The sequence below is a fragment of the Pundamilia nyererei genome, unplaced genomic scaffold (genome assembly GCF_000239375.1).
Source record: "Pundamilia nyererei isolate P.nyererei 1_Seehausen unplaced genomic scaffold, PunNye1.0 scaffold00146, whole genome shotgun sequence".
NCBI classification, from domain to species: Eukaryota; Metazoa; Chordata; class Actinopteri; order Cichliformes; family Cichlidae; genus Pundamilia; species Pundamilia nyererei.
The window spans coordinates 29992-38965 of NW_005187547.1; the positions used below are offsets into that span (position 1 = coordinate 29992).

General features: G+C 36.2%; 1 protein-coding gene across 4 annotated transcripts in view; it reads right to left on the reverse strand.

Annotated features, from left to right (window-relative positions):
* The window catches only part of adcy2a (adenylate cyclase 2a), a 63212-nt gene that overhangs the window by 21318 nt on the left and 32920 nt on the right, over positions 1 to 8974 (reverse strand). The window lies entirely within an intron of this gene.

Genomic DNA, 8974 nt, shown 5'->3' on the forward strand with positions numbered 1-8974 from the left:
AATACAATATAAAGAATTTATCTCATATTTAGAATCAGTCCATTAAATAGTTCCTGTTATAGGAAGGCCTAGCAAAGAAAGTAAAAATCAACCTAAAGTAAATATTTTCCTCAATGGTTCCTGATCCTATGGTGAGATCTTGGAGTGACATCAATAGGCAGCACTACATTGTATTCAAGGGTAATGTGGCATATAAATACACATCTTTCATTTCCAGTTATTTAATGAAACATCCTGTGGCTGCTGATGACATTAAATAGAAAAATACAATACAATCAGATAATAACGGCATTGGATAAATTGACACCGCTACACTGCCCCTGCTCGGTTGTTTATTTTCTCTCACTTCAGTTTTACAATGGCAACCCAGCCTCTACCCTGTAAGAAACACAAATAAGGGCAACCTATGTGACTACATCCCATCTATATAAATAGACTCTCCCCTGAGTTCAGGTTGATCGCACACAAAAAGCTCTAACTTAATTAGCATTGTTGCAGCAAACATCACATGCCACTACAAGCACTATTTGACAAATGGTGGGCTCAGTTGAGACAACTGCTCTAAAACATGGATTGTTTTGAGCACAATAAAGCTTAATTAGATTTGTTTATTCCAATAATGAGAAGCCAAAATCTTTACACCCATACATTTTACGACCCAATTTCCTTCGGGGTCAACCTTCAAGATCAATAAAGTTTTATTGAATTGAATTGAAAGTGTATTTAGTAAAATCCTTAATAAGATGGCCAATCAGTATTATTAGTACATACTATGTACTAATATGCATTTATGCCAGAAATGTCTTTAGTGTCCACTACTTTGCGCTAACCAAAGAATTCATCTTATTTTTAAATACACTGACACTAAAGTCATAGTAAAGAAGATCTTAACAGTCTCCCATTTGTATTTGTTCATCTTTATATCAGCTGCAGATTGACTGCTGGGATGTGGTATGGAGCAGCGGTCCCCAACCCCCGGAGTCGTTTGGTACCGGGCCGCGAGAGTTGAGGCTCGGGTGTGAAATTTATGGTTTTCAGGGTTTTTGTCGTTTTTTGTTTAAATCATTTTTATCTTTAACTCAGTTTCCCTGGGTCTTTTCCCATGTGTTATGAATAAATCTTCTTTTCTTTGGTACTGGTTTTATTTTTTTGTATTTATCCGCAATACCTTAAAGGCCGGTCCATGAAAATATTGTCGGACATAAACCGGTCTGTGCCGCAAAAAAGGTTGGGGACCACTGGTATGGAGCACGTTCAGTTTATCAGTCCACAGTGCTGCTGTGACACAGACTACAATTTTGAATAAATGCATTGTCATTTCATCAAGTGCTACACATGAAAGTTCATAACTGACAGACTACCTCAAAACCAATTTAAGTCCTGGCTTTAAAGCGTTTCTAATGCCTAACATTTCAATATTTACAATATTTTGGATACATCTTTCTTTCTCACTCAACAACGTGAGTGCATTTTGTATTCAGCAGATAAATGACATAGTATGGCAAAGTTAAGCCAAACTTGTGGAGAAAACTTTCACCTTTTTGACTGTGACAAATTGGCTCAAGTCAGAATTGACATTTACTACGCTGCTACTTTTAATGATTCAAAAGACTGGAAATGATGTCTTAATTTTTCATACATATAAACACCACAAAACAAAACAAAATCTTAAAAGAAAGTCTTTTATAGAGCATGTCCTACTTCAGAGTCACATAATACAAACCATGACACACAGGGATAGATGCTCTCCACTATAAGCATGGAGTGCAAATTGTAGTCTGTCCTCAGAATTAAGACTTTATTTCTCCGCACATTTCAGGCAAAACGCAGGGCTGCACTAAACATGAAGCCCCATTACAGGAACAATTTGGATGTTTAAAGATTTGGATGTGTAAAGACCCTGGAGCTCTGGTAACCTCGAGTTTAATATTTCCCAGCTATACAGCAAATGGATAATTTAATGGTTCTTCCCCATTGCTTGAAAAGAAATCTCCCTCTCCTTTACACTCTTGCATGCCTTGTCTCATTCTCGCTATTTCTCTTTCACTTCTATTCTCCATCTTTGTGTCTTTTCTTTCCTGCATAATGTTGACCTTACTGTCACAGTGACCATTGTTCTCTCTTTTTGGACATAAATATGCCCAACAGACTTACATCACAGCACAAGTAGAAGCTGGTGACCTTTGCCAAAAGGACGTTTTATTTTAGTAATAATAGTCAGACAAGAAGAAAACAAAAATGTCTAAAAACCACAAAAACTAAAGCTCATGAATTTTATAGCTTGCAGACATCTGTACTTTGCTTCTAGTAAACAGCTGAAACTGAATTTAAAGTTATTTTCCAAACAAAAGCAAAAAAACCCTATGTACCCTTTTTACAATGCTAAATTATTCAGTATTTTTATTTGACAGCTTAAAGGCAGACGAGGCAGCTGCACACACAAGTATAAAGCAATTGTAACCACCTGCAGCAGACTCTTCCTACTTATCCATCACAAAAAGACTCCCCATCAACATTTTCTTAACCAGGGTCCAAGGCAAGCAATACCTATAAAACTAGTGAGAGCCAATAAAGAAATATTGCAGTGAATCATACTGAGGTGAAAATAGTATAAACTATGCAGATATTGTCTCCTTATTGAGAAAGCTGTTTCCTTAAATATTTATGTGACTACACCAGAAATGTACCATATCTCTATATTTAACAAAAGCAAACATTGAGGCCAGTAGCCAAGTACATGAGGTGACCTGCTGTCTGGATTTACTTTCACATCTATTCAGTGTATTTCAAAAAGACATCCCTCTTCCTCTCTGCCAGGCCTTTTTTCTGCACATTAAAAAATACTGAAAGAACACAAAAAACCCATTTTTTTTCTCTATATATCTTTCTTCGAAACGATATAGTATGGACAAGCTTGGCTTTGTTGATCATCATCCATTTTCAATGGGAAAACTGACAAAACAGCCAGAATCTGGTACTGTAGAACAGTTTAATAGGGTAGATCACTGAATGACTGAAGAAAGCCACAAAAAGATGGACAGGGGCTTTTGTACGGTGGTTTATAGAAGCGCTTTAACCCATAGACTGTATATAATATATTAACCCTTTCACGCATAGTGGTCACTACGGTGGACAGCTATTCAAAGGCTGTTTTCTTGTATTTGTGTCAGTGTTGACGTTATACTTGTACATAAACCTCTACACTTGTCACTGATGTGTCACTCCATACCCTGCCACCCACTGTGCGTTTAATGTTACTGCAGATGTGTGGTGTGTTTCATTGTAACTATTATTATTTAACCCTGTCATGCATGAATTATGACAACCTCAATCAGGGGTTTTTTTCTTAAGTATTTTTATTCATCAAAAATACTAAAGAAAAAATCCTGATTGAGGTTGTCATAATTCATGCATGGAAGGGTTAAAATCCAAGTTTAAAATTCCCTTATCATACCAGCATATTTAACAAATAATCTATTCAGGCACATCTTTAGTGGATGGTTAATAAAAACTTTGCTGCACCAGAGCCTGAAAAAACCCCAGAAGTCACTTCAGAGAAATTTTCAGTATGCAAAACCTACATCTGATGTTAAATGCAAATTACTTCCTATTGTGTGTAGCTGAGGTCGATATATTCAAATGGCGTGTACTCTTTGAAGACTAAAAAGAATATTTTCAGGTGCAATGTCAGTAAAGTTAAATTTCCTTTAACTATACTTGAAATCTAAATGCAAAGAAGACTGGGTGCATTTAATTTGCATTTGAGTTTATCCTTTTATGCAGGTATGTGATATTTTACCAATATGTACTCAACTGTAAGATGTGCTCAACAGATCACATTAAGTTAACATAAATATTACTCTATAACCCGACTCTCACACTGACTACTTACAACCCATCTCAAATATCCAACCCAACATCACAGCAAGCCTTGTAATACACACATCAGTCCACCGTTTCGACTTCACACTTTGCCTCTCCAAAACATGAAATAGCCACACATGCTGAAATTGCATTACTGCATGTAGAAATTTTATTACCAGCAATGGGAGATAATATATTAAAAGCCACAAAGTCAGTAGTGAGCAAAAAAGGTATGAAGTACCTTGGTGGCTAATATGTATTTAATAATGTCTGTTTAAACACTTTTCCATGATTATTTTCATGTTGGCTTGAAATAAAATATTTCCCTCTGCTGTTCCTGCAGATTATTGCAACTTACTGCAAATTCTGCATGGGTGTCTATTCTCGATTTGGAGAGGCAAAGCGCGAAATGGACACGGCTGACCGGCGTGTCTATTACACGTTTTTCCGTGAAACTGCATTGAAATATCAGCTGTGTATGAAGGCTGGTGGTGCGAGTCATTTGTACCTCAGTGGTACCCAATTACAGATAACAGCAGGGTTAGGTGAGTATCACATCTCAAGAGCTGTGACTCCTGCTGGGATTATCTAAAACCAGTAAACTTCACTTTCTGAATGTTATATTTCATGTTATATATCAAACTACAGTAAGGTCCGCAAGCATTTTAGCTCTGTACACTGTTAAAATTTACCTAAAATGAGTCATGGTGGTAGGCAATATCCAAATACCAAAAAACAAACAAACAAAATAACTGCCAGTGACAAAGGCACAAAAACAGGAAAAAAAGATCTGTGAGCACCTCATGGGAACAGGCAATCTACTCTTTTCCAGCTGAGGAACCAAGACCTTCATCCCAGCTGCTTCACACTATAACCCATCCCACTGTGAACTGGAAGTTGTGTTTGGATAAAATCAACAGAACAACATCATCTGCAAAAAAGCGAACATGATTCCAAGTCCACCAAAACAAGACACTCCTTAGACCAGGGGTCTCAAACTCCAGTCCTCGAGGGCCACTGTCCTGAAACTTTTCCATGTGTCCCTGTTTCAACACACCTGAATAAGATTAGTAGAGAACTTGACTGCATGCTGAAGTGGAAACCCCTAACCCCACTCAAGTCAATTTAAGTAAATCTAAGTGTTTGGAAAAATTTACTTCTAAAAGTACTTTTACTGCAACATGTTCATTCACTCATGAGCTGCTGTAACATGAATCAAATGGCATGCAGTCAAGTTCTATAGAGTACTGATAATGACCTACTAATTGTATTCAGGTGGTTGCAACAGGGACACAGGACACCAGCCCTCGAGGACTGGAGTTTGAGATCCCAGCCTTAGACCCTTGTAGCTAGGGCTGCTCAATTAATCGAATTTTAATCACGATTACGATCTGGGCTTTCAACGATCATTAAAAATGACTGAGCCGATTATTAGCCCCTCCCTCATTTATCCGCGACACCTTAAAGGCCGGTCCGTGAAAATATTGTCGGGCATAAACCGGTCAGTGGCGCAAAAAAGGGTGGAGACCGCTGATTAAGAGGACCCGAGGGAAGCTCGGAAAGCTAAGCAGAAGTTATTTGGAGAGTGACTGCCGTTGGTTGAAAAGAGTTAAAAAAAAAAACTTCAGTGGGGTTGCACACTATTTTATATTATTTTTTAAAGTCATTGTTAACCCTTTAAAGCCGGTCAGAGCAGCACGCTCCGTTTTGCGTAACTATTTTTAAATCCCTGTAGAACCTGAACCGTGTAAGCTAGCGCAATAATTTGTTTTGCATATGAAACCGGAAGAGTTGTACTTACATCTGATGCCATCAGCTTGTCCTCGGTCACGGTTTCGTTCCACATAAAGCTTTGCAAAAACTGCATAAAAAGCACTTGCAGGAACAAAAGCATAATATTCCAGAAACAGGCTTTGCCGTTCCTATCAGCTGTTCCCACAGTGAAATGATGCACCTGCTGTTTTCTTTGCAAATTTGCATCATAGGATTGTTTTTTGTTTTTCCTGCAGTATATAATAATTGCTGTATCTCCAAAATAAAACTATGAAGACACTCAAAATAAATTTCCTGTTGTTGTAAACTATTTTTTGCAACTTTATTGTATTTAAAGTTTTGAGGGATAAACCTCTTAAACTTCTCCAAGTAGAAATATATGTAAACAAAACAAAAGCGATTTTCAATTTTTTTTGTAGTTTATTGCACTTTTTTGCAATTTATGTAATTACTATGCACTTAATGCATACATATTATTAAAATATGGGCTATAACAGTTGTATTGATGTATAGCAACTTGAAATGCTCCCACAAATGGCACTACAGCATGTAAAAAAAATAAATAAAAATAATATAAGCTCTGGTGGACTTGGTTCTATAGTAGGTCTTAAAGGGTTAAATAAATATCGTCAAATAATCGTGATTATCATTTTTGCCATAATCGAGCAGCCCTACTTGTAGCTCCTCCCCACTTTTCTGTCTACTCTGTAGTGCCCTGTAAATAATTAGCTGAAAATAAAAATTTTTTAAAAAGTCTTGCTGAAGGAACTCAAATATGCAGAAGAAGTCGGAAATACTGCAGGTAATAAGAACCAAGATCACACTCCATTTGTATTATAAATTCATTGGTTGTTCTATTGGGCCAAATTCTTCATAATTCCAAAGAACCCTCGTGTCGGTGTATTACACAAGGTCCTATATATTAGACCAAATCCACAAAACACATGCAGAGTTTTCTCTATGCTTGAGAAAGACAAATACTGGCCTAGTATTTGGTGTCAAAATTAATTCAAAATGCATTGAAAATGGATGTGATTCCACAGATTTCCATTTAAGTGAGATGGTAAGGGCCATGGTGCGGGCTGCCTACTTCTAATTAGAGATGTTAAAATTCTTTTACATAAATGTCATTGTGTAGACAAGTGCCGATAGATAACTCACTTAGCTTGCACTGTAAACAATCCAAATGTCTTCACAATGATTAGCAAACAAGGATACAAAGGATCAAAAAAGCAACCACAAATATCAAACAAGAACATAAAAAATGAACGTTTTTTTAGTAGAACACCCACAATAAAATCTTAAAAATAGCTGGAGGCAGCAAACCTGAGGCAAGTGTGTGATTGTGAATTCACTGGGCTATTGCAAGCACTTTTCTCACCATGCCACAAACCGACCTTTCTTTAAGGATATAAAAAGTTGGAGACATGTTGTTGTCTGGATATCTGCATCTTACATGCCTCTCAGTCGGCTAATTTTGGGGGAGATAAGTTCAGAGATGCACTGCGTGTGTGAATATGGCTCAAATGAGAGATCATTGACTTTGCTCAACTGCTGCTCAACTCCTTTTCTCAATCAACAGGAATTTAAATACAGGAATGCAGGTAAATCACACAATTGAACCATAAAGAAGGTTTCGTTTTTTGGCAATATGAAAATCACATCCAGTGAAATGCAACACCGTTGAGACCTGGATGATCTGAGTACAGACAGAAATACTCAAGAATTGCATTTTTGGTACGTATTACTGACATAAAACTTTAATATGATTCAATCTGAAAGGATGAGACAAAGAAATTCAAGAATTCAAGAAATACCAGTCTCACAGTTTAGACCTCACAAACACACTTAAGTATGTAATATATCTTTAACAAAGGCAAAAACCCTTATCTGAATTCAAATGAAGCCCCCCGTCCTTCAAAACATCCTCCAAAAACAGGTAATGCATGCAATATTCAACAGCTACTACCGCAGTAGTTCATGTGAAATTCTGTCAGCTAAAGTTTAAATGGAGTGTGAACACTGTGATGAATTATTGATGACTTAAGTACTCAAAAATAATTAAGAAAGTGCGCATCAGAAGTTTGCTTCTAGTCTGAAGGGAGAAGCTTTGATACAAAAACACAGTGGTCAGCTTACACGAACACTTTCAGTGTTGCACAGGACCTAATTACATCAAAGTCTGCATTGCATTAACGTTAGTACCCCCAAAAATCAAAGAAGTCACTAATATTGAAATAAGAGCATCGTTTTAAAAAATAATGTTTTTAATAGCTCTAATGATAGATTTAGTTAGTAGCTTTCTCTGTACGTCTACCAATAGATAACTACAGTATCTAATCTCCCAAGGTTGAGGCATATGAGCAATACTAAAAGAAATAAGAATATTTTTACACTGAGCTGCCTGAGTAATCTTTGCACCTCTAAGGACCAGAAACAGATAATTATATTTGCAAAAGATGAAAATGCTAATGCTTCATTATTATTGCTTCTAAATATTACCCACAAGTAAATGTGGATCCAACAAAGTGCTATTTCCTGTTCAATAAATAAGCCGCTTCATTAAAACGCCAATGAGCCAACACTGTAAAGTTTAATAGACCTGACAAAGTCAAGATGTTGGCATGGTTGCTTCTCACTTAATACCCCCTGGGCAGTCTCTCACGAGTGTGTAGGCACTTAACAGCTGACATTTACAAATGTCTGGAGGAACAGACTGATTTGATTGACTGTTTTTTCCCCCAAAAACTGCTGAATGCAATATTAAACATTTCTGAAATAACAAAAATCTATCTAGTCTAAAAAAAATCTGGATACTGATTTGTAAATAATGGGATTTGAAATAAGCGGGTAGAAACAGAAAAAGTGTAAATGTCATCCTACTGAATTTAAAACATTAACATTGTGTAGACGGAGAGATTTTCATGAAAACATGTTTTAAGTTTTCTATCTCTCTCTCTCTTTAAAAAATTAATACTCTTTTGATTGAGTGTGTGTGTGTGTGTGTGTGTGTGTGTGTGTTGCTTTAAAGAATTATTTTTGATGTTTTGGAAAAACTCACATACATTTTCTTACTAATTCAAGTGTGAATACTGATAACTATGGGCAGAAATCTGTGCAATCAGAAACTGAATTTGAATAAGTTAAATTTGAATTTCTCAGATTGAATCTGAATTGTAACTTGAATAAATGCTTTTGAAAACTGAATTTGAATTAGTCTAATTTGAAATTGAATTTATGATTTGAAAATGATGATCACTAAATTGAAATTGAATTTTATATTTTGAAAATGAATTGATTTGCTTTGAAGCTGCATTTTATCCTTTAAAAATTCAGC